Source organism: Erithacus rubecula, assembly GCF_903797595.1.
Source record: "Erithacus rubecula genome assembly, contig: scaffold_191_arrow_ctg1, whole genome shotgun sequence".
Lineage (NCBI taxonomy): Eukaryota > Metazoa > Chordata > Aves > Passeriformes > Muscicapidae > Erithacus > Erithacus rubecula.
In genome coordinates, this window is record NW_027636122.1 from 152,719 (window position 1) to 179,528 (window position 26,810).

The window sequence follows — 26,810 nt, forward strand, 5'->3', positions numbered from 1 at the left end:
GGAAACAACAAGCCCCTGGAATTCTCCAATCTTTGTAATAAAAAAACCAGGGAAAGACAAATGGAGATTATTACATGACCTTAGAGAAATAAATAAAGTAATTCAAGACATGGGATCTCCCCAACCTGGGATGCCTTCTCCAACTATGTTACCTAGAGATTGGCAATTGGCAGTATTAGACATTAAAGATTGTTTTTTCCAAATCCCATTACACCCTGAAGATGCTCCCAGGTTTGCATTCTCAGTACCATCATTGAACAGAGAGGCTCCAATGAAGAGATACCACTGGAAAGTGCTTCCACAGGGTATGAAGTGCAGTCCTGCTATTTGCCAGTGGTATGTAGCTTCATTGTTGTCTCCTGTGTGTGCACAGAGAAAAGAAGCAATCATATTATATTATATGGATGATGTCCTGGTGTGTGCTCCTGATAACTTCATACTCCAAAACACGCTTGACCTAGTAGTTAAAGTTTTAATCTCTGCTGGATTTCAATTACAGGATGACAAGGTTCAAAGGATGCCGCCTTGGAAGTATCTGGGCCTAGAGATCACTGCCAGGACCATTGTTCCACAGAAATTAGAAATTAATTGTAATCCCAAAACTCTAGCAGATCTCCACTCTTTGTGTGGTTCATTGAACTGGGTAAGACCTTGGTTAGGCCTCACTACTGAGGACTTACAACCCCTTTTTAATTTATTGAAAGGGGAGAGAGAGCTGGTTTCTCCCAGGGAACTGACACGTGAGGCAAAAGCTGCAATTGAAAAGGTACAGAAAGCTCTGTCTGAGAGGCAGGCTCACCGCTATCAGCCTGAACTGCCTTTCAATTTCATTGTTTTGGGGAAACTGCCACACTTACATGGTTTAATATTTCAGTGGGTTGAGGGGCAGAGCGACTCACTCCTAATCATAGAATGGGTCTTCCTCTCCCACCAAAGATCCAAAACTATTACACAACCACAGGAGCTTATGGCTCAGTTGATTCAAAAAGCAAGAATGAGGCTGCGTGAACTGTCCGGTTGTGATTTCACATGCATACACCTGCCAGTTAAACTTTCTGGGGAGGGAAAGAATTCTCCTGAAAGGCTGACAAAAGAAATGTTTGAACATCTGCTACAAAGCAATGCCAGCCTCCAGATATCTCTGGATAGCTACAGTGGACAGATATCTGTTCACAGCCCAGCACATAAGTTGTTTAATGAGGAATTCCATCTCATCCCTTGTGAGAAGAGGAGCAGGAGACCGCTCGAGGCACTCACAGTGTTCACAGATGCATCAGGGGTCTCTCATAAGTCGGTGATGACTTGGAGAAACCCACAGATTCAGCATTGGGAAGCTGATGTTGAGTTTGTGGAGGGATCACCCCAAATTGCAGAACTGGCTGCAGCTGTGAGAGCCTTTGAGAAGTTCTCAGAGCCTCTTAATCTGGTAACAGATTCAGCTTATGTTGCTGGGGTAGTGTCTAGAGCGGAGCAGGCAGTGCTTAAAGACATTGATAATGAGCAGCTCTTTAGGCTGCTGTCAAAACTAATCTATTTGGTTTCACACAGAGAACATCCCTTCTATGTGATGCATGTGAGGTCACACATGGATTTGCCAGGTGAAATCACAGAAGGGAACTGTATGGCAGACACTCTTGCAGCTCCAGCTGAAAAGGCATGCCTTCCTGACATCTTCCAACAGGCAAAGCTGAGCCACCAGCAATATCACCAGAATGTACCAGGTTTGGTCCGTCAGTTCCAGCTAACACGGAGTCAGGCTAGAGCCATTGTGGCCACCTGTCCCAGCTGCCAGCTCCAGGCCATGCCATCGCTGGGTACAGGGGTTAACCCTCGGGGCCTTGGCAGCTGTGAGGTGTGGCAAACAGACATCACACACATTCCTAGCTTTGGACGCCTCAAATATGTTCATGTGAGTATTGACACATATTCAGGTGCAGTTTATGCCTCTGCTCACGCAGGGGAAAAGGCAGCACATGCGAAACAACACCTAGTACAAGCCTTCTCAGTTCTGGGAATCCCTAGAGAAATAAAAACAGACAATGGCCCAGCATACATATCCAAGGAGTTCCTGGAATTCACCCAGCAGTGGGGAGTAAATCATAAAACAGGCATCCCATACTCCCCTACAGGCCAAGCTGTGACTGAACGCACACACCAGACACTCAAACAAGTTTTAGCTAGGCAAAGCAGTTCAACTGTGTGGATGTCTCCCCAGCAAAAGCTCTGTAAAGCTCTGTACACAATCAATTTCTTGAATTGTTCATTTGAAAATATGGGTCCTCCTGTGGTCCGTCATTTTAACAGCAGTAAACAGTTTAAATTGTCTCAGCACCCACCCGTGTTGATTAGGGATCCAGAAACATGGAAAACCAAGGGTCCCTATGAGCTAATAACCTGGGGAAGGGGTTATGCATGTGTATCCACTCCCTCAGGCCCTCGGTGGATTCCCCAAAAGTGGGTTAAACCTTTTGTTCCCAAAACTCCAGCTACAGCAGAAGAGGATGAGAAGCAAGTAACAGTTGCTTCGAAAAGAAGACGCCGCAGAGGAAAAGAAAACAAAAGTTTCATGAAGGAATACCCTTCAACAGAAAGAGACTTATAACATGTTTTAAAATATTTGTTTTTCTTTTTAGAAAAACTACCCTCCAGTTAACCCTGTGAAGAACCTCATCAAAGTTGTCTTCTTGTTAACAAAAAATCAGAAAATTGACTCAATGAACTGTTTAGAAGCTGGGGGTTCTCAGGGTGGTGGACTTCTATAGTCAAAACCATTATGTTGTTCATTATTATTCTTTTCCTTGTAGTAATGGCATTTGGGATCTTACGTCATTTAATTTTTAAGGCCATTAATGGTATCATTCCTTCTACCTCAGTAGACAATCATATAGAGATGACAAATATAGAACAATCTAACCCTCCTTCTTATTACAAATGGTGGGCAAAAAAAATAATTCGGACTAGAATTAGTTTAATATCACCCCCTACTTAAAAAAACAAAAAACGGGGAGATGTTGTAATGAGGTATAAAGAATGATTCAGCATACCTCTGTTCGTCTCTTCCGGTTGGTCCCTGGCTCCCTGTCCCTCTTCCTGTCCTGTGACCTTCCCCTGTGACCTTGTAGCCCACCTGGAGTTCCTGTATTACCCCCTGTGTCCTTACCCCATTGGCTGCCATCCAAGGCCACTCCCATTACCTTCTCCTGAATACCCCGCTCCCAGAGAGGATCTGCCTCTTTCCTGCCACACCATCGCCATGAAATAAACCTGGGACCTGAAAGAGCCTCTTTTGTATCCTTTTCTAACCCATGCGGATACTTTGTCTGATCCTAAGTAATTAGGAAAAAGACACAGTAATCATAGCAATCTGGTTCTGTGCTGGGAAGTGTTTCTTTTGTATTTTTGTTAATAAAAAGTTTTTTCCACTTTCCCCTGAAGAAAATTCTTTCCGAGCTTGGTGAAGGAAGGAATTGTAAGGGCAGGGAGGGGGCCCTTTGGAGGTCTTTTTCCCCAAATTTGTCCTAAACTTGGACAGTGCCCCAAACAGAGCTACTGCCAGAAATCTGAGTCAAAGGCAGGACTTGTCTAACCTATTCTCTCCCATTCGTAGCACTAACCCTGTATATGTTCTCATATATGCACTATGTGCTGATCATGGAGCTCTTTTTCAGAGTAGCGAGAGGGATCAGAGTTGATTTGTTGCTGTACTGTGTGATATCAGTTTATGACATGGTAACATCAAGGTCAAGGAGGGTCATTTGGGATGTGTATTCATAGTTGCTCTCCTGCCCTGGCCTTGTGTGCTACCTCTGGGAATTCATTAATAATTGTATGCAACCTGTGGTGGGCAGAACTGGGGAAGATGGTTTTCTCCAGCCTTTTACCCCCTTTTCCTCCTTCAGACCTGGTAGAACAGCTTTTGAGAATTTTGAATTCCCTTTAGATTTTAAGGAAAGCATGTTCTTGTTGCTAAGTCTGCCAGGTCTCCTCAGTGTGGTCCACACCATGTTTAGAGTCAAAGAAGAGATTTCTAGGAAGGTCATTCAAAGATCTGCCCCAAGGGTAGATAATCATGACTGGCATGGTATGTGGGAGAAACTGGGCCACCTTTAAAGGACTATTCTGCTCCAAGGGCTTCGGAGTTCACCCTTGAACAGCTACAGGACCCTGATGAAGTGGCAGAATATTTGAAAAAAAAAATGCTGTGGAGACAGAGGAAAGTAGGCAGCTGAATACCTTGCCTGGTCTCTCAGAGAACTCTTCTGCTCTTGGACTGCTCAGGGTTGAAGAACAACACATTCAAATCACTATCACAGTGTTGCTACCAGGCTATGGGAGCAGCAAAAAGAATGTAGCGACAACACTTCCTTCATGCAGAAGGGAAGTAAAAAGCCCCTTTATTAAAGAAACAAATCATTCTTATATAGAGTAGATTGTGGAACTAAGGATAGAAGTGATTTCATTGGTGCAAGGCAGGTAACACCCTTGGTAAACATGCTTTCATGAAAGCATCATGTTTCTCACACATCCGGCAGGTGCTTAATCATTGTTATAATTCTTTCTGTCATGTTTTCCTTGAGCAGCTTGAGAAAATCCAAGCCTGATTTTTCCCTGACTTTCACCAGTATCCCACACCACAGTGCACTGTTGACAATACCACACAACCGGGACTATGTGACCCCCTTCCATGAGATGATTCATGGAACTGGAGAGCCAGGGAGTGGTGAAAAAGACTCACTCATCCCTTAAGAACCTATATGGCCATCTCCTAAGTCCAATGGAGAGTAAAGACTAACAGCAGATTATCGTGACCTGAACAATATGTCACATCATCACTGAATGCTGTTGTGCTGGAGATGCTGGAACTTCAGACATAATGATGAAGCACTTTTTGAAGTCCCTCTCTTATTATTAGGTTCTTACATGACCCAGAAGAAGAATGATTTTAAGTGGGGTCCTGAACAAAATAAACTTTTGAAAAAAAGAAACAGGACTTCACACAGTAGCCCTTGGGCCAGTCAGGACAGGACAAGATGTGGAATGGGAGAAAATGGTCCTTCCTGGAGCCTGTAGCAAAAAGTACATGGGGAGACTTGAGGACGACCCCTGGGGTTGTGGAGTCAGGGATACAAAGGATTCGAGCCCTGTTACACCTCAGCTGAAAAAGAGATGCTAGCAGGTTATGAAAGTGTTCAAGCCACTTCAGAAGTGATTGACAGTGAAGCAGAGCTCCTCCTGGCACCTCAATTGACAGTGGTGGGCTGGATATTTAAAGGGAAAGTCCCTGCCACACATAATGCCACTGATGCTAGGTGGAGTAAGTGGGTCACGCTGATCACACAGCAAGCTCAGATAGAAAACCTTTCCCTCCCAGGGATCTTGGAAGTCATCACGAACTGGCCTGAAGGCAAAAATTTCGGATTATCATCATCATCAGAGGAGAAAAAGGTGATGTGTTGAGGAGGCTCCACCATATAATCAGCTACTTGAAAATGAAAAGCAACATGCTCTCTTCACTGACAGTTCCTGACATACCATAGGGATACATCAGAAATGGAAAGCTTCTGTATGGAGTCCTACATGGCGAGTCACAGAAGCTATTGAGGGACAAGGAGAATCAATTCTGGTTGCAGAGCTGAAAGCCATCCATCTGGCTTTAGATATTGCTGAATGAGAGAAATGGCCAGTCTACACAGACTTGTGGATTAGAGCAAATGCTCTGTGGGGGTGGCTGAAACGATGGAAAAAGACTGATTGGCAGTGTAGAGGGAAACCCATCTGGGCTGCTGAATTGCAGCAAGATATTGCTGCCCAGGTAGAGAAGTTGTCTGTAAAGGTTCATCATGTAGACGCACATGTTCCGAAGAGTCAGGCTACTGAAGAACATTGCAACAACAGACAGGTGGATTGGGCTGCCAAGATGTCTTGGGGTGACTTTATGATGCTTGTATCCCAAAATTATCTGTTCTGTTCTGTTGGTGTTGAATACTGAGTTTGCAAATTTAAGACTGGTTTCAAGAGTGAAAAGGGGAGAGAAGTAGCACAGAGTATCAGAGACGGCACTTGCTCCCCCACATTCTTCATACAGACCAGTTGTCTGCAGTGGACAGTGGGACAAAGTGACCTCTTTTGGATTTTTAGTTGCTTTTTTTCTGGCTAGCTGAGGCAAAGGAGTTCCCCTGGACTGTTTTTTTTTTTTCCCTTTTTCTTGGAATTGTATGAACCTGCTCTGGACTGAAAACCCAGAAGAGCACCGGGAGCTCACACCTGTGGCCCAGCAGGCCTGGCCTGGGCCGTGGCATTTCCCAGGCCAGAGGGACTGAGAACTGTCGAGATCCCCGTGAAATACAACATCAAATAGCCTGAGTGAGCCGGGCTGCAACCCACGGAAGGGACTCTTCTGAGTTTTTCGACTCCTTCGGAGTGATGAGAGATTTTGCTGTTTGGTATTGTTCAATTTTGTACTGGGAAGTGCTTTGTGTGTTAAATAAACAGGGTTTTTTTCCACTTTTCTCTGAGAAAATATTTTTTCCCCAAACCAGTTGTAGGAGAGACTGCTTGAATCTGTTCCCTGGAGGGCCCTCATTTGGAGGTTTCCTCCCAAATTTGCCCTAAACCAGGACAAATATTTATTGGTGCTCAATGTGGGGCTCAAACCCACGACCCTGAGATTAAGAGTCTCATGCTCGGCTATCAGGATGGCCGAGTGGTCTCAGGCGTCAGACTCGAGGATTCACCTTCCTTTGGGAATTCTGGTCTTTTCAAGAAATAAATGCCGCGGCCCCTTGAGTGAGAGGGAAAAAAGAAAAGAGGGAAGACACCAAGGTCAGTGAAGCAGGAATCAGGTTCCAGATGGAAGGAGAATGAGGAGACACTGTGAATTTAGGCTGAAAATCTTTTTGTAAGCTATGGGGATGGACTGTAATGCACTAAAGATCCCTATAAACCGTGGAGAAAGACATGGGGGGGGTGTTCAACTTGTAAATCATGAGCAAAGGCACCTGTGCTGGAGACCCTTTGCCCTGAGGGAAGAAGATCTTTGTTCCTAGAGATGAAGCATGAATAGAGAGAAAGATGAAGAGAACCTTTGCTTTTGAACAGCTCATCCTTAAAAGTAATACCCCATGAGTTTGACATGGCCCATAAGCACAGCTCTGAGAAGGCTGTGAAGATGGGAAGAGTTTCATGATTGCTATTTGTAAAAAGTGAAGCCACAAGATAACTGTTTTTTCCTCTTGTGGAAAAATCCCTATAGTCTGACAAGGGGAGACTTCTCTCCCTAGAGTGAACTGAAAAGGACTATTTTCAAGTAGGTAACTGACTGAAGTGTTTCTGTATGTTATCACTGAGAAAGAAAAGGGGATGTGGGAGAAGGGAGGAGAGGTGGTCTGAAGGTCTTATTCTGAATCCTATTGTTCTTTTAGGTTGTTATGCTTTTAGGTTGTTAATAATAAAGGTTTTTCTTTACACCCTTTAAGTTTTAAGCCTGCCTTGCTTTTGCTTCTAATCCTATCTCACAGTGGGAAATGAGTATATTGAAATTGGTGAATCAAAACCACTACACTTAAATTGGTGTTTCTGCCCGGTTTCGAACTGAAACCAGGACAGATGCAAATGAGACCAGACGCCAAAGTCAATAGTACAGAATTTATTTAATAGTAAATATGGGGAGGGAGGGGAGAAAGAGAGAGAAACACATTTAATAGAAAGATAGTCAACGTCACATTGGTCCCTGTGCAATCCTACTGGCCCTTCTTCTGGTTTTCTTGGTGGTAGGGGATTCGGAGCGTTCTTCTGGAGGTGCCACTTGTATACAGCCCAAGTCCTGGGTATTCATGGGGTGTAAATGGCCTTCCTACCACTTGGGCTGGCATATGTATAAGGACTTGCTTCCTTTCTCACGGTTTTCCATGATGTGAATTTTTGTCAGGGTAGGTTATACAGATCTGCCTCCATCTGCACCTATCACAAATTTCCGCAGTGGAATTTTGTCTGGTGTGCTAATTCCAGAACTTCACCTCCATTAAGGCCTGGAATAACGTCTTCCTGTTTGTCAACTGTGCCTGTTGTGGTGGTTTATCCTAAAAGGATTTCCTTTTTTGACTGTGTTTTGAGACATTTCACTGCATTCTTTAAGTCCTGACAGAATCAAGCAGGCCAAGTGGGTAAAGCCTCTGAGATATGGAAGATGATGGTTGAAACAGAAATATAAGGAGGCCTCTGGGAAAATTGAACAGTACAAATGGACTGTTAAATACCACATTGAAAGCAATGGGTGGTGGGACCTTCAGACATTGGGACCTACATTTAGCAAAGGCCACCTGGTTAGTTAACACCCAAGGCTCTCAGTGGAGCTGTCCCTGCCCATTTAAAATCTCCGCATACTGTAGAAGGGCATCAAGTCCCTATGGTGCACATGAGGAATATGTTAAGGAAGACAGTTTGGATTGGTCCTGCTTTGATGCCTGGAAAGGCTGACCTGGAACAGAGACTTGACAGAGCAAAAGGAATAAAATAGGTATTTATTAAAAGGATATACCTTGGGCAGTGCAAGAGCCTGGCTGGGGCTACACCCAAGTTGAATCCAAGATGGATCCCGGTCACGAGTCTTTACACTTTTATAAGTTTTGGTTCATCTACATATTGGGGTCAATTGTCCAACCACAGCCCCAGGTTATGAAGTCTCAGCATCCTGGATTGCCCCCTTCCCTTCAACGTTGTTTATACTTTTTGGGTAACGGGTGTCCTTGATTCTCGAGCCAGGATGGGATTGTTTTGTCTAACTACCCTGTAACAAGAATTTATTAATACCTAATATGAAGTTTCAGAGTTACACACCAAGTAGCAGAGAATCTGAAAAATGCAAAAGCTAAAACCCAAAGCATGAGCCTCATCTGGGGGATTGTTTTTGCTTACAAGTCAGGGTGCACTTGGTGGGTAATGCAGAGGGATGGGAAAACACAATGTGTACCTCAAGGGGATTTGAGTTTTGGGTGAGAAGAGTCTGCAATATTGAACTGTACAATATTGGCTGCTGAATGAAATTGCTACTGTATGCCATAACTACCATGGATAATGAGTATGGACTGCTCCAGATGCACCAGTTGTGAGTTCCTGATGCAGCTTGCAACCAGCTGACAGCACACCTGCCCTCCTGCCCTGGAAGGCATCTAGGATGAATAGAACCCAAAGTCATGAACTAAATGAATCCCACAGACATCTTGGAGGGATGGTCATTGACTACAGAAATTATACTCATGCTTGTATATATATATATGCATATAGTTGGAGGGTGTACAATCTGGGCATGAGGTAGATGGTATAGAAATAGAACAAGGGGTGAATAATATCCTGGTTCCAGACAGGACAGGGTTAAGTTTTTGCAATAGTCAAGAGGGGATATGGCTGAGTATATGTGGCCAGACTCTAAAGTTATTCAATACTATGTCATGTAATTGTCAGGGAAGGTGGGGGAGGGAAGGGACTCTTTCTCAATTCAGAGGAGAAGGATATTCCTTCCAGTGGGAGAAATGGTGGGGGATCGTGGGGGACTGATCCATCTGGTATTTGAGACTTTTCCAGGGTTTTTCCATGTAATTTGTTTCTTTGTCTTATACCTTTTGTTATTAATATTGTTGCTCTTACTGTTCTCTTATCCCATTTCTGTTTTCAGTAAATTGTTCTTATCCCAACCTGTGATCTGTGCCTTTTGTGCTTCCCATCAGAGGGGACAGGGGGCGAGGGAGGACATGGTTTTAGAGGAACTACTAAATTGGAGATTACCATTCCCAAACCACAACACTAAGTCAGAAATTCAGGCTGTGAAATCTTAATTAGCTTGCTAGGAAGTTGTTATGGGCTGATGTTTGGACTGGCTCCTCTCCTTGCTTCCCCCGTGCAGCTGCCGGTCCCTCCCTCGGACTGTTTTATCTAGGCTGGTGTTTTCCGGCTCTCTCTCTTGCCGCGCTTTGGTTGTGGGCTGTGTCTTGCTCTCTGCCGTCTGCTCAGCTGTAACCCCCTCCCCTGGCTGCTTTGGCCGTTTTTTTCCTTTTTCCCCCAGCTGTTTTGTCTGTGCCCCTGTGTTAGCTTGTCTTGGGTTTGCTTTTGCTTGTCTTGGGCTCGCTTTAGCTTGTCTTGGGCTTGCTTTGGCCCTGCTCCCGGCTGCCCCTCCCCCTCTCTCCCTTCTCCCTGCCCCAGGGATTTGCACCGACTCCGGAGGACGAGGATCTGAACTTCGGGGGCCGCTGCTGGAGGTCGGCTTGGGAGGCTCTGCCACTCTCCTCGACGAGGACCGGCTGGGTTCGTCTCATCTGGGTTTGGGTTGGGGAGTGTTTCTTTTGTATTTTTGTTAATAAAAAAGTTTTTTCCATTTTCACCAGAACAATTCTTTCTGAGCTCAGTGAAGGAAGGAATTGTAAAAAAAAAAAAGGGGGGGGGGGCCTTTGGAGCTCTTTTTCCCCACATTTGTCCTAAACTTAGACATACTTTTTGGTGCCCCGTGTGAGGAACTCACGACCTTCAAATTATCAGCACCAAAAAAAAAGTGGAAAAAAATTTATCTAATACTATGCTAGTTTCAGCTGTCGGCATGGCTAAGTTTCTTAAATCCATAATGTCTTTCATTGTGGGGGCCTGTTTGTATGTCGGCTCGTTAAGTTTCTTTAATGTTTTAATACCTTTGTGGTCAATGAGTCTGTTTACTCATCCAAAGATAGCTCCGGTGTTGTCTTTAATGCATAGTTTTTGTATGAAAGGAATATTAACAAAAATGCTCGTCGGGCTAGGCTTAGTTGCAATGGCTTACAAGAAATTTATGAAAATGTTGAAATCTGCTTCAAGAATGCATAAATCATAGTTTGTGTTATTTATTAAAGGAGAAGCAAGCAAAGAAAATTTCCTACCTTTATTTCCTTTCCTCTCCTCTAAATCGGTTACATCTTTATTAGAAAACATTCAGATCTCGCTGAGTATTAAGGAAATCATCTTTATGGCAATTAATTTAGTAAGTCTTTGTTGCACCATTTGCAGCCTATATAGAATAAAGGCTGAAATTTCTAAAGGGGCTGGGAAGACTCCTGATTTAAGAGTCAAGCTCGGCAAAAGAAATCTTAAGTAAAATGGCAAATGGGAGAAAATGGGCCAGATTTTAAAAGAATTTTCTAACCCCATAATCTGGAAATTCCCAACTAAAAAAATTCAAGATCCAATCAAGGTTGCAAGCTACTTAAAAGGAAAGTGCCAGGATAGTTCTAAAGAGAAAAGGATTATTACAGTAAGCTGGGCCCTGGCACATGCATATCGCACCCTGCTAGGCACTATAAAGCAAGAAACAGAAGAAAGGGAACAGGAAAATAAATTGTCTCCTATCCCAGTTACGCAGGTTGTTGCCAACACCCTAGGCCGAAACCCAGCAGCTAAACTAAATAATAAGCCCCAACCAATGGCTGTGGCTACCAGTACAAGAAGTAGGAAACGCACCAAGAAGACCAATCGGCCGGTAAATAATAATGATAATGATAATGCTAAAAAGAAACCCTCGACACCTCCTAATGTAAAATTAGGAGTCAAGACAACTGGTGGGAGAGCAGAGACTAATAATAAGTCCTTTTCCCTGAAAAATCTTCGGAAATTAAAAAAAGATTACACCCGGAAACCTAATGAATCTATTATCAGCTGGCTAGTTTGTCTCTAAGATGCGGCAGGTAAGGCTACAATTTTAAATAGCACAGAAGCGAAACATTTGGAGTCTCTGTGTCATGATCCTGTTATCAAACAGAGCGTAATGAGAGGGGCTAACCCTCAAAGTCTCTGAAAACGGGTCCTGGATAGTGTAGCACAAAAATATCTGTGTGCAAATAACCTGTATGTGCAGCAAACCAAATGGAAAACCATAGAGCAGGGGGTCCAACGCCTCAAGGAAATGGCAGTAACGAAAATTATTTTTTCAAATGATGTAACAACTAAAAATCCAGATCTGGTACCATGCACACCAGTAATGTGAAAAAAGCTCGTGCGGCTTGGGCCACCTAAGTATGCATCTGCCCTAGCAATAATAAAGAAAAATAAAGTGTATAAAACAGTACTCAATATGGCAAAGAAGCTTCGTGCATATGCGAATGCAGTACATGGCCCGACCCATGCTAAAATTGCAGCAGTGGAAACACGCTTGCAAGACTTAAAAAATAAGATACAAAAAAATCATTAAAAACTCAGGGAAAAAATTAAGGAAAACCTCCTCCAAATCTCAGCTGTACAAATGAAAAACCCTGATATCCAACGCAAACGTTCCCCTAGTTAAAAGAAAGGGTACACTCCCCGAGCTAAGTTGTAGTTCTTCTTGCGAAATTCTAAAGAAAACATAAAAAAATGGAATGGAAAGCCTACTGCTATTCTGGCACAACGAGTGCGAAATTTAAAAAAAGAAAAAATTTCCCAAAAAAAAGCCGCTCCTGTTTCTCGCAGCCAAAGTGCCAAATGTAATACTAATAATAACATGTCTGACCCTCTTAAGGGAACTTCTAGAATGTATATCTCAGAAAAAAAAAAAAGCAACAAGCTTAAAGGGGCCCTGCCTCTAGCCAAAAAGAGGCAAGGGAGAACCATGTTTTTTAAACCGTGTAAATTCAATAGCCTAGCACTTCAAAACCACAGAAATATAAAGCTTTAGTAAACACAGGTGCACAGTGTACAATACTTCCATCAAAACACGTAAAAGCAAAATCTGTTTCAATTGCTGGTGTAACAAGTAAATCGCAGAACTTCACCCTGGTAAAAGCAAAAGTAAGTTTAACTAAAAAAAATTTAAAAAAACATTTTATTGCGACTAGTCCAAAAGCCCCATGTATTTTAAGCATAAATTACCTTCAGAATAAATATTTTAAAAATCCAAAGAAACTAAAATGGGCATTTAAAATTGCAACTGTAATGGCAAAGCGCATCCAGCAATTAAACACCTTGCCTGAACTATCTGAAAATCCAATTACAGTAAAACTTCTGCAGAGAAAAAAACAACAAGTACCAATTGCCACTTCAATAGTGCACCGTCGGCAGTACAAAACAACAAGAGATGTCGTAATTCCTATTCATAAGATAATACAAGAGCTGGAAAGCCAAGGAGTAGTCAGTAAAACCCACTCACCCTTTAACAGCCCCATTTAGCCTGTGCGTAAATCTAATAAAAAATAGAAACTAACTGTAGACTATCGGACATTGAATGAAGTAACTCCACCGCTGAGCGCTGCCGTGCCAGACATGCTAGAACTCCAGTATAAGCTAAAGTCCAAGGCAGCAAGGTAGTATGCCACCATTAACATAGCAAATGCATTTTTCTCCATTCCTTTAGCAGCAAAATGCATGCCTCAGTTTGCTTTTACCTAAAGGGGCGTGCAGTACACCTAAAACCAACTACCCCAGGGGTGGAAGCATAATCCTACCATCTGCCATAAACTAATCCAGGCTGCACTGAAAAAGAGTAAAGCTCCAAAACATCTACAATATATTAATAATATCATCATATAGAAAAACACAGCAGCGAAAGTGCTTAAAAAAGAAAAAAAATTATTCAAATTCTCCTGAAAGCCGGCTTCACCATCAAAAATGTAAAGTTAAAAAACCTGCTCAAGAAATTCAGTTCCTGGAAATAAAATAGCAAGATAAACAGCGTCAAATTCCTACTGATGTTATTAACAAAATTACAGCTATGTCCCCACCTACTAACAAAAAAAACCCACAAACTTTTCTAGGTGCCATCAGTTTTTAGAAAATGCACATTCCTAAGTACAGCCAAATTGTAAGCCCTCTTTACTTTATTACCCGCAAGAAAAATAATTTTCACTAGGGCCCTGAACAGCAGCAAGCCTTTGCTCAAATTAAACAAGAAATTACCCATGCAGTAGCCCTTGGCCCAGTCAGGAGGGGACCAAATGTAAAAAACGTACTTTACTCAGCAGCTAAAAGCCATAGTTTGTCTTAAAGCCTGTGGCAAAAAGTGCCAGACAAAACCCGAAGCCAACCTCTAAAATTTTAAAGCAAAAGCTACAAAGAGTCCAAAGGTAATTACACTCCCACAAAGAAAAAAATCTTAGCTGCCTATAAAAAAGTTCAAGCTGCCTCAGAGGTAATTGGCACAAAAGCACAGCTTCTCCTGGCACCCCGACTGCCAGTGCTGGGGTAAATGTTCAAAAAAAAAAGTTCCCTCTACTCACCATGCCACCAACGCCACATAAAGCAAGTAAATTGCCCTCATCACGCAGCGCGCCCGTATTAGTAACCTAAATCGCCCTAAAATTTTAAAAATAATTACAAACTAGCCAAAAAGTAAAAATTTTAGTCTCTCTAATAAAAAAAAGCAAAAGCAAGTAACCCGGGCTAAAGAAGCTCCACCGTACAACCAGCTGCCAGCAAATAAAACACGCTACGCCCTTTTCACCAATAGTTCCTGCCGCATTGTAAAAATAAACCGGAAGTAAAAAGCTGCCGTATGAAGCCCCACACGACAAGTTGCACAAGCTACCAAAAAAAAAAAGTAAATCAAATCAACTTGCAAAACTCAAAGCTGTTCAGCTGGCCTTAAACATTGCTAAAAAAGAAAAATAGCCAAAGCTCTACCTTTACACTAATTCGTAAATAGTAGCCAATGCTCTGTAAAGTTAGCTAAAAAAGTAAAAAAAAGCTAACTAGCAACGTAAAGAAAAACCAATCTGGGCTGCTAATAAGTAAAAAAACATTACCACTCAAGTAAAGAAGCTCCCCGTAAAAGTCCGTCATGTAAATGCCCATGTTCCCAAGAGTCGGGCTAATAAAAAACACAGGCACAACAAGCAAGTAAATCAAGCTGCACAAATAAAAGTCTCAAAGATAAACTTAAATTGAAAACATAAAAAAAAGTTGTTCCTAGCTCAATAAGCCCATGATGCCTCAAGCCATCAAGGTAAAGATGCCACCTATAAGTAAGCACGAAACCAAAAAAATAAATCATACCATAAACAGCATTACCCAAGTCATCCAAGACTGTAACACTTGCGCTGCCATCAAGCAAGCCAAGCGGGTAAAACCCCTCTAGTATAGTAAACAGTGGTCCAAGTACAAGTATAGAAAAGCCTAGCAAATTAACTACATCACACTGCCTCAAACCCGCCAGGGAAAACGTTATGTGCTAACCATAGTAAAAGCCACCACTAAATAGTTAAAGACCTACCCTGTGTCCCATGCTACTGCCCGCAACACCATCCTGAGCCTAAAAAAGCAAGTCCTTTAAAGGCATAGTACCCCTAAAAAAATTAAGTCAAACAATAAAACGCATTTTAAAAATAAGCTTGTCAACACCTAGGCTAGAAAACATAATATTAAGTAAGTGTACCATATCCCTTACCATGCACCAGCTGCAAGTAAAGTAAAAAAGTACAATAAATTGTTAAAAACCACATTAAAAGCATTGGGTGGGAGATCTCTAAAAAACTGGGAGCAGCACCTAGCAAAAGCCACTTAGTTAGTCAACACTCAAAGTTCCACCAACCGAGCAGGTCCCGCCCAGTCTAAAAGCTTTAATGTAGTAAACAAAAACAAAGTCTCAGTGGCTCATGTCAGAAAGTTGCTAAAAAAAAACAATATAAATTCATCCTGCCTCAAGTACAGGCAAACCCATTCATAAAATTACCTTTGCTCAAAAACCAAAATGTACTTAGTAAATAATGCAAAAAAATAAAACAACCCGCTGTGTACCTCAAAAAAATCTAACTATAAAATAAAGTATAAACAAATGTTATTGTTAAGTGTTGCCACCATTGTATACTAAATTCTATAAATAAAAAAAAAAATGTGTAAGTATTAAAAGTTTAAGCAAGTCAAAAAAAATTTTCATATCGTGTTTAGTAAGTGTGTATCCCAATCGTGTGTCAATAATCACAATGTAAAATAAGAAATAAAATGTTATGGGCTAATGTTTAAACTGGCTCCTCTCCTTGCTTCCCCCGTGCAGCTGCCGGTCCCTCCCTCAAACTGTTTTATCTAGGCTGGTGTTTTCCGGCTCTCTCTCTTGCCGCGCTTTGGTTGTGGGCTGTGTCTTGCTCTCTGCCGTCTGCTCAGCTGTAACCCCCTCCCCTGGCTGCTTTGGCCATTTTTTTCCTTTTTCCCCCAGCTGTTTTGTTTGTGCCCCTGTGTTAGCTTGTCTTGGGTTTGCTTTTGCTTGTCTTAGGCTCGCTTTAGCTTGTCTTGAGCTTGCTTTGGGCCTGCTCCCGGCTGCCCCTCCCCCTCTCTCCCTTCTCCCTGCCCCAGGGATTTGCACCAACTCCGAAAGACAAAAATCTAAACTTCGGGGGCCGCTGCTGGAAGTCAGCTTGAAAAGCTCTGCCACTCTCCTCGGCAAAAACCAGCTGGGTTCGTCTCATCTGGGTTTAGGTTGAGGAGTGTTTCTTTTGTATTTTTGTTAATAAAAAAGTTTTTTCCATTTTCACCAAAAAAACAATTCTTTCTAAGCTCAGTGAAAGAAGGAATTGTAAAAAAAAAAAAGGGGGGGAGGAAGGGGGCCTTTTAGAGCTCTTTTTCCCCAAATTTGTCCTCAACTTAAACAGAAGTAGATGAGCGAGCATTGTGACTTAGTTGATTAAGATAGTGCAACATTAGAAAGTGTCAGATGAAGAGGTTAGTTAGACAGATCTGTTTAATCATCTAGAGATTACTATTTCTGAAGTGGTAATTCAGCTTCTTTCATAAATTTTTCAATAATTAGTAAGCATAACTTTTCATTAACTTTTTTTTCAGCTGGTAACATACTACATTTAACATTTCCAAGATATTACAGTAAACATTAAAAGCCATAGCAACCATTTTATGCAAAACAATTTTTAAAGTAATTTTATGCTAACTTCCTAAGAACACCTTCACCATTTTAATCAACACAAGTTGCCCAGCACTAAGGGTATATTTTAAATTCAAAGTTTGAATTTGTTGCAATAAATTCTGCATATATTGCTTCTACTTATTTCAACAGGTCACTGAGCTAGAGTGTGTGAGCAGTCAAGCCAATGAAGTCCACACTCATAAAACAGAATTAAACCAGACAATGCAGGAGTTAGAGTCTACACTGAAGAAAAAAGAAGAGGTACCTGCTAACATTTATTCTTGGCTTTTGTGCTACATAATTTCTAAAGACTTTCAATATTAAATTTGTGATGGCTGGTAAATACTGTGTTATTTCATATAGATGTTACAAAGTAAAATCCATTTTGCAGATTATTTGAAAATATTAATATTTTTCCTGTGTATTATGATTACATTAGTCCAGTATAGAGCTAAGTATTTGAACAACAAGAAAAAAAAGTATAATTTTTTTCATGTTTGCTTTTACCAAGTATCTCTCTCTGCAAAATTAAGTCTGTAATTAAAGCATGTGTAGTTTCTACAGAGCAATCAGCACATTGATGCAGTCCAAATTCACTTAGAAAGGAAGCAGTCATTGCACACATTACTTTTTCTGGATAGCAGGGTTTGGAGCAAGTAATTGATAAATGTATTTTCAGGCCAATCTGTTTTCCAGGCTATGTTAATATAGATGAATTTTATTATACCTAGGATCAGCCCTTTTCTTAAATGCATGCAAAAAACACCAGCCTGTAACTTAATAGTAATTGGGCCATCTGCCTTGAGTTGGACCAGCAGCATGGAAATACAAGGAATTTGAGTAACACCTGCTCTGGCATGGGTCTCAAAGGAAAGCATATTTGTGCTGCAGAATGATCAAGACTCACCCCTTTATGTATGGGAACAAGAAGATACAAGGAGCCATGTATGAAGGATTGCTTGCCCTCTGTAGGACCAGACCCCTTGAGCCCTCCGAAAAGACACAATGTTCACTGGTGCGCATGTTCAGAGGAGCAGTGCATCTTGCAGGGTATTGCCTCCTGTGGCGCTGTTGATAGGTGTTTCTGAGTAGGATGCATGAGAGGATGCAACAGTTACAGAATATCCTATCAAAATGGAACAAAGTCTTTTCCAAACTTTCTCATACTTAAGAGATTAGGTTCAGCTTGGTAATGTTTCCCATTTCGGTGTCTGTGCGCTTTTGAATTATGCTGAGCTGTTGGATGCAAACAGATCTTTCTGAAGAAAGTTCTGTGAGGTGACTATGTCCTTTTTGGTAAAAGTATTTACTAGTTTTAAATTTGATACCTTTTAGCTTAATTAACTATTTTTATTCTTGTGTGTTGAAAGCAAGCTAAGAACAGCCTTCTTTTCCATTCATTATTTTACCTATATTTGTTATTTTTATACTTTATTTTCTTCTTGCTAAATTAAAGAAACCTTTCCTTTTAGATTCTTTTTTTACAGAAATCAATGGTTAAAGCAGGCAGTCTTTTGATGCTCAGCCCTCCTGTTAGTGACATAATAAGCAGCTCATAGATGAAAACTGAATTTTTCTCTTGAAAAAATTGAGAATAGTTTATAATAGAATTTAAAGTAAAAAATTGTTTCTCTAATTACAAGGACACAATTTTCTAGGAAAACATTATTTCAGATCTTTTTTGTGGGAGAGAATGACATGGACTTTTATAGCAAAGAAAATACTTATCTATATTGTTTATTCAGAATAGAATTGCTGTTTTGGGACTGTGATTTAGGAATATTGGAAGCAAGGCTTAAACTTCATGCACTATGATGGGCAGTATCTAACTGCCAGTTTTTACATCATTGAAATAGCTTGCTCAGGAGAAGTAGTAGCCAGTTTATCTGCACTGAGGCCAAGTTAGATAATGTGTTGCTGGCAAGGTTGTTTCTTCTCCATTAGGAAATAGAAAGATTGAAACAAGAAATCGACAGTGCCAGAGAGGTCCAGGCACAGAGGAATTCTCTGACCCAAAAGTTGCAGGTGAGCTATAGTGTATCATCTTAATTTAGACAGAAAGGAAAAATTATCATCAAGTGAGCAGTTCACATTTGCAACTTGTCCTGTATTCACCGAAGGTACCAAATAAATATGTAAGTTATATTGTGTTGCAAAGTGGTGGGTCAGCATGCTCCTTGGGAATTTCTACCAAAATTTCCACCTGTTGTAAGTCATAATTTTTTTTCTGAGGGAACGGATCCAAATTTCATTTGCAAGTCCATAGAATATGCTCAGTGTGCTTCATTGCTACATATTCTAGGCCATTCTGGTCTCATTTTCACTGCAGTGTCTTCCCATAGGTCTTGTGTGCCACTGAACTATCAGGCTGTGCATCATCATGTTGAGATGGGTTGTATTCAGCTTTTAAATGTGCTTTGAGAAAGTAAAGGTTAAAAAATTCTTATATAGTAAAGACTTCAGAAACACACTCTAATATTTTCTTGGAATTAGAATAACTGTGATTTTATTGTTTTTTCTGGATTGTTTCTATACTGTGCATAAAGCCAGATACCTCAGTCTACTAAAAGCAGTATGCCCCCTTTGGCATGCTCTCACTTGCTACATCTGAGGTCCTGTCCTTCTGTCACTGGGTTGACCAGCCAGCACAGACGCACCTCCCTTGTGAAACCTGTGTTCTGGACAAGGCTGACCCAAAGCTTAACTGGGTGTAGACTCTGAATTCGGAAGCTTTGATAGGACTGGAAACTCAGGCCTTAAATAGCTCAAAATCCAAAGTGCTGAAAGGTGACCCTTGCTGTTCTGCTGCTTGTCCTAAATCACACTGAAAACAAGACCTGTCAGATTATCCAAAGCTTAAAAATTGTTAAGCAGATATTCTTTGAAATGTATTGCATGAATTGGAACTTCCTTGAAACTCATTTTCTCATTTTATCTACAGAATAAACAACATAAGAACAAAATTAGTTTATTCATTTTTCCCCATTCTTAAGTCAAATTACTTGGGAAAAGTATGTTATTACAGTGGTGTTATGGGTTATGTTTTGACTAACTCCTCTCCCTACCCCCCACCATGGAGCTGCCGGCCCCTCCCCCGGGCTGTTTTATCTAGCCGGGTGTTTTTTCAGCTTTTGGGGGCTTTTTGCCGCTGCTTCCGCTGCTCGCTGCTTTGGCTGCTGCTTGCCGCTGCTTCTGCTGCCCCCCTGCCCCCCTCCCCTCAGCTGCTCAGCTGCTTTTCCCCCCCCCGGCTGCCTAAACTGCCCTTCTCCCTTTCCCCCCCCATCCCTAAGATTTGCACCGGCTCCAGAGGACACAAATCTGAACTTCGGAGACCACCTCTGGAAGTCTGCCAAAGAAGCTCTGCTGCCCTTCCCGGCGAAGATCTGCCGAGTTCATCTCAATCTGGGTCTGTGCTGGGAAGTGTTTCTTTTGTATTTTGTTAATAAAAAGTTTTTTCCACTTTCCCCTAAAGAAAATTCTTTCCGAGCTTAGTGAAGGAAGGAATTGTAAGGGGGGAGGGGACCCTTTGGAGGTCTTTTTCCTAAAATTTGTCCCAAACTTGGACAGGTGGGTTTTTTAAGAATGTTTTGATTACACGCGAGCTTGCCTAATCCACTATTCCAAAAATTGTTTGCTGGCTTTAGACTAAACATGGGAGGTTTCAGATGAAAAAGAACTCATCTGAGATACTCAAAAGGAAGATTATAATGAAAGTCGTGAATTATTTTAGCAGTAGCATATGCAATAATTTCAGTGTAAGACTACATGAAAAGTAATAATGAGTTGAGAAGTAGCTATCCTTAGAGCTACGAGAGATTAATAAGAGATGAAAGATGTTTTAGAATTAGAAAATGCTAAGGGTTTATCATAAATTACGTCATTTGAAAGACAGGTGCCTTCTAGGGAAGGCAGGGTGTCCTGGTTTGAAAGGACAGGTGTCTGCCAGTAAGGGAAGACGTTTCCCTTTGGAACAGAGACTTTGGTTCCACTCCCCCCCCAAGTATTATAATTGTTTGAATCAAGGACTCTGAGGCAGAGATAAGGGGGTGGGAATAACAGCTCTTTTGCTAATATATCTAACTGTACAAGCAGAAAACAATAACAGTTAAAATTGCTAACAGAACGAAATAGATAACTCGGTGTCAGTCCCTTTAGATGCAAGCACGCTGTTTCTGTGCTTAGTCCACAGCCCGGATCTGCCGAGGGCAGGCGGAGGGTGCAGGAGGGGGTGGGGCGGCAGCGGCCACGCCGGTCTCGGTGGGAACGGGCTGGAGCGGAGGCTCCTCGATCACCGTGTGTGTCCGGGTGATCAGCTGTGTCCGCAGAGGCAGGAGGCTGGAACGAGGCAGATGCAGGGCAGGTGATCACAGAGGGTCTGGCTCTCCTGGTGCTCCGGCCGCGTGGGCTGACGATCCCGGGCATCCTCCTTCGAGCTCGCCGGAAACCCCAGTGCCCTCCCGGAAGCCTCAGAGGCCCCTCCGGGGGCCGTTCCCACCCACCCCTTTTGTCTGGACTCATCAGAGGCCCTGGGTGTAACCCGGCCAGCTCCATTGGCATGATAATGGGAAAAATTCTTTCAATTGACACAGTAATATAAAAGCGCTCAACCCCCAACACAGGGGCCTCCCTTGGAATGAAAAATGCAAACCTCCTCCCTCCAAATTATTATAATTTTGAAATTAAGAGGGTCTCAGGCAAATATATGAGGATAGGAATAGCACTTCTTTACTAGTATATATAACAAGGCAAGCAAAACAACAACTATGGCATTAACAACAAACAGAACCAGGGATCCAGTAACAGTCCTCTCGGCCGCAGGCACTTTTCCCTTTGGTGCCGTTACCGTCACAGCTGGCAGGAATGAGCAAAAATCCCAGGGCGGTGGACGAGATGTATCAAGAGTTCCGTGATGGTAGCTGCGGAACGTCCCAGGAAGGCAGGTGGGTGTGGGCTACCTCGTGGAGAAATACAGAGCAATACCGAAGAAACAGCGGTGGCAGGCCGGAAGCGGCCCGGCTCTGAGCAGGGCAAGGAAGAGGAGAAGTTCAGGATTCCCAGGACACGGGAGTAGATGGTGATAGGTCCCTCAAGTGCCAGTGAATTCTCCCAGTAATAAGCAACATTCTGGCCGTCCCTCTCTGATGCCAAAGAGCGAAAGAAAAAGATCCTCAACTGCACCAGCCTCCGTCCTTTACTTTCTTCTAATCTCGAGGTATCTCTTTCCCTCCAAAAGAAACTCACAAAAACCAGAGGAGTTCCCCCTCCCTGCCCTCTCAAGCACCCAGCCATCAGTGCTTCTTAGCAACTCAATGGGAAAAATTACACAAGTAACAAGGAAAGAAAAGGAAAGAAAAGGAAAGAAAACCCAACCCCCAACAGGAAAATAAAACAGAATGATGTATGTGAGAAAATATATCTGAGGAAGCATTTGGGGAAGGTAAAGGTATATGGATTAGGAAAGAGATATCAGGAATGGAATATAAGTACACAAGCTGAAAGTTTAAACCAAGTAAGGGAACTCTTCTGATTTGAAGAGAGGACTAGCAATGGAGAGTTAAAGGGAAACACCTTATGCTGAATATGGGTAGAAGTTCATAAATCTTATATAAAGCTTTTGGTTTTACCTGAGTGCTCCCACCTAACAGCTCACTGCAAAACAATTACTCAGTTTAAGAGCATCTGAGGAGGGCCTAAATGATAATGTTCAGTGCTAGGTACAGGCCAATGGGCTACTCTTCAGTCACAGATCTCATGAAACAAAATCATACAGAATCATAGAATGGTTTTGGTTGGAAGGGATCTTAAATATCAGCTAGTTCCAACTTCCCTACCATGGGCAGGGTCACCTTCCACTAGATCAGGTTGTTCAGAGCCAACCAACCTGGCCTTCAACACCTACAGGGATGGGGCATCCACAACTTCTCTGGGCAACTTGTTCCAGTGCCTCACCACCCTCCCAGCAAAGAATTTATTCCTGATATCTAATCTAATGTAACCCTACCCTCTGTCAGTTTAAAGCCATTCCCCCTTGTCCCACACATGCCCTTGCGAAAAGTCCCTCTCCAGTTTTCTTGTAGGCCCTCTTTAGGTACCAGAAGGCTGCTAGAAGGTCTCCCTGGAGAGAGGAGACAATGGGGTTTTTTTCCAAAGTGATCCCTTCCATCGCTGGCTTGCCTACCTACAAAACTTAGTTATTTCTGGGGTAAGAGCAGGGTCAAGGAGACTTCCTAGAGCACATGCATTTAGTGAGTAGAGGAGGAGTAGTTACAGGAGAAGCTGGAAGCATGAACTAATGGGGAAAAACAGCATTCGGTTTGGTGTGAGCTAAAGAAACAACTGTGTCGTTCCTGCAAAGCTGAGAGGACCCTGAATTTCCCTTTTCTTCCTGTACCGTAGTCACTCAGTCTCAGAGGGTCTTGAACCAGTCATTCATACTGGGTAGTACTTGTCAGTATTATTTTGAGGGCAGGAGTAAATAATGAAGGAGAGTGCAGAGTATATGGACTGGGTTATGATTAGTTAGCTTATTCATCTATAACAGCAGTGGGGTAGTTAGTCCTTACATAAGCTGTTGGGGGTTGGTTTATCCTTTCCTCTTTGTCTGTGGAATTTTTTCCTCTTGACATGCTAAGAAGCACCACGAGATTAGAAGCAGGTAAAGGAGGGTGAGGGGCAGTTGCTGGTTCTCACTCACTCTTGGCTTTGGAGGAGAAAGGTCGCTTCTAACGCCACCATTCCAATGCTGGGAGCTGCTTCCTTCTTCTGCTGTTGGATCCTGGCACCTCTGCCCTGGCGCTTCAGCTAGCTCTTTTCTCAGTATCCTGCCTCTCCTCTAGCCCTTCCCATGTGGGACACAGCTGCCATCACCCCAGCAGCCACAGGGATCATTGTACCTGCCCATCAGGAGCCTGCCAGCGCTCACTGCCAACTGTGATGGTAACTGCACTAAAGAGAAAAGGTGCCCGTGGTTGAGATGACTGGAACTGGGTTCCTGTTCCGTTTGTCGTTTATTCCACAGTTGTTATTGTTTTGTTTGCCTTATTATACATACTAATAAAGAACTGTTATTCCTATCCCCATATCTTTGCCTGAGAGCCCCCTTAATGTCAAAATTATACTAGTTCAGAGGGAGAGGATTTACTTTCTCTGTTTCAAGGGAAGGCCCTGCTTTCTCTAGCAGACACCTGTCTTTCAAACCAGGACATAAGCATGTATGTATTTTAATTTATATTGTTTCTACAAATGTTCTTTTCAGTTACCTTCCTTTAATTCTTTGGCACCCATATTACTCAGTGTTAAATAGATTAAACTAATTCTTCTCTTGATCCTGGCAGCAAGGGATGATTCCTGCTCTCATCTGCGCTGTCCAAGATAAGTGGCCAAAAATCTGTATTTTTTGGCTATTTGCTTATTTCCAAACAAGAAGTAAGGGAGGTATTCCATTTGAGCTTGAATGTAACCCTTGATTGCAGAAGCAACTGCAGCTGTGAGGAGATCAGGTCCCTGAAGCTCTTCCTTCTCCACTGGCTGTTTCCCCTTCGGAGACAGGGAGCTGATACCCATCCATCCTCTGGCCAGGGGTGCAGCTGCCATCACACACTTGACAGGTGGAAAGGCCACAGACTTTGTCACAAAGCTGCCATTTTATACCTGTTACCCTTGACTGCCCAAATACTTATTCTATATGGCTCAGGTTGTTTCTTATGGTTAGCTGAGATCTCCTCAATGTAAGCATGAATGTATTCATTAGCTTTGAGGGAGACAGAAAAATAATTAACAAAATAGTGGGAGGGCAGAAAGAAAGCTCATGCTGGAGGAATGACTGCTGCCAAATTGTTCAACCTATGGCTATATGAAACTAGTTGCTGTAAAAACTCAGAGCAGGCCCGTTAAAGCTTTGTGACTCAAAGCCACCGTAAAGGTAAGTGGTATTTAAAAATGTTAATGTATGTAAATATAAATTCACTATGCATATTTCCAGACAATGACTGTGGAGGGTGCATGATGCACTAAATATACTGTCCCTATGAAAGTTTTTCATAACTGAAATTATGAAATTCAGCATGAATTTAAGACATGCAATGAATAAGACAAATAACAATATGCTATTCCAGACCCACATGGCTACTACATTAATAATTTGATAAAAGACTGTTTTGCACAAAACAGAGAGAAGTTTTGACCTCCCTCCCATCATGTGCAAGCCAAAGTAGTTGAGTCCCTGGAGGCAGCTGTCCCTTGGTACTGGCTGATGCAAGCTGGCTTTTCGTCCTTATTAATGAGAGCTGAGATTGCTTAAGGTCAGATCCCCTCAGCTGTGTGTAACATGATACTACTTTGCCTTTCCACACACTGAATGGGAACAGCTTGTCTGTACAGCCCTGGTGGCTTGTGTGCTTTCCCTGCTCCCACAGATGCACTACTACAGAGCTTACACACGGAAGCTCTGAGGCACAGTGCAATGAGACAAGACATTCAGCATGCACTTGCTGCTTTAAATTTGTTACAATCGATTTCACTTAGGCATCAGAATTGCTAGTTTATGTTTCTGCCTTAATTTTCATAGTAAAAAGGCCTGTATTGTGGGACAGGAGTAAGGTAGTATTCCTGCATCTCTAAAGCGGTATTCTTCATGAGCTTCTATATGAAACCATTTAATGAGGACTGTGTACTTGAGCAATTAATGTAGTCTAAATAAGGGAATACTTGAATTTAGGTAAACATTTGAGAAGCTTTTTTTAGTAGGTGGTATAATTCTGGATCATAGAATTGATAGCTTAGCTGAATATCATCACATATATTTTGCATTGACTAAATTTTATCCCTGTTTAAAAGTTTCTGTCCTTCTGATGAATTCCGGAAAAAATGGAGAAAATAATAGCACATATACAATCGTAATAACAATTTAGATTCTGATTTTGTCTTAGTGAAACTGTATAGGGTCACAGTCACAAATTGTTTCAAAAACCAGTTGACAAAAATAACACATGAATACCAGCAGAAGGTTATACTATTTTCTGTTTGCAAACAACACATTAACTTTTTATGCATTTTCTCTGAAGGAAGTAGAAATTTGAAACAAAGACCTGGAAGGCCAGCTGTCTGATCTAGAGCGTCTGGAGAAAAGTCAGAATGAGCAAGAAGCTTTTCGCAATAACTTGAAGACACTTTTAGAAATTCTTCATGGAAAAAGATTTGAATTTACAGAATTACGAGATAATTTGGCCAAACTAACAGAATGTAGCTAAAGGAAATGGGATTTCAGTGCTGTTGGGGGTTGAGTGTTTTTTCTATTACTGTGTCAATTGAAAGAATTTTTCCCATTATCATGCCAATGGAGCTGGCCGGGTTACACCCCGAACCTTTGACGACTCTAGACAACAGGGGTAGGTGGGAACGGCTTCCAGAGGGGCTACTTGGACTTCTGGAGGGGGACTCGTGTTTCCAGTGAGCTCGGAGGAGGACGCCCTGTCTGCAGCCACGCGGCTGAACACAGGAGAGCCAGACCCTCTGCGATCACCTGCCCTGCATCTCCCCCGCTACGGCCTCCTGCCTCTGTGGACACAGCTGATCACCCAGACACAAATGGTGAGCAAGGAGCTGCCCTCCCCAGCCCTCTTTTTGCCTGAGACCAGCGTGGCCGCTGCCGCCCCCTCCCACCTCCGCTCCCACCGCTTCTCTGCAGCTGTCGGGCTTTGCTCTCTCTGCAGCACCAGGACCGAGCGCAGAGAGAGTGTGCCTGCAGCTTGAGAAAAAACTGGAACCGAGTTATCTGTTCTGTTTTGTTGGTAATTTTAACAACTGCTGTTGTTTCTGCTTGTACGGTTAGATATATTAGTAAAATAGCTGTTATTTCTACCCCCTTATCTCTGCCTCAGAGTCCTTGATTCAAACAATTATAATACTTGGGGGGAGTGGAATTAAAGTCTCTATTTCAAAAGAAAATTTCTGCCTCTATCGGCAGGCACCTGTCCTT

General features: G+C 42.4%; 1 pseudogene across 1 annotated transcript in view; it reads left to right on the forward strand.

Moving 5' to 3' along the window:
- LOC306815697 (homer protein homolog 1-like) overlaps positions 1-26,082 on the forward strand; it is a 165,175-nt pseudogene extending 139,093 nt beyond the window's left edge. Inside the window, exons 5-7 of the transcript in view lie at positions 16,985-17,095; positions 18,779-18,859; positions 25,897-26,082. The product of the transcript in view is annotated as a homer protein homolog 1-like (transcript). The remainder of the gene's footprint in view (positions 1-16,984; positions 17,096-18,778; positions 18,860-25,896) is intronic.
- The last annotated feature ends 728 nt before the right edge of the window (positions 26,083-26,810 follow it).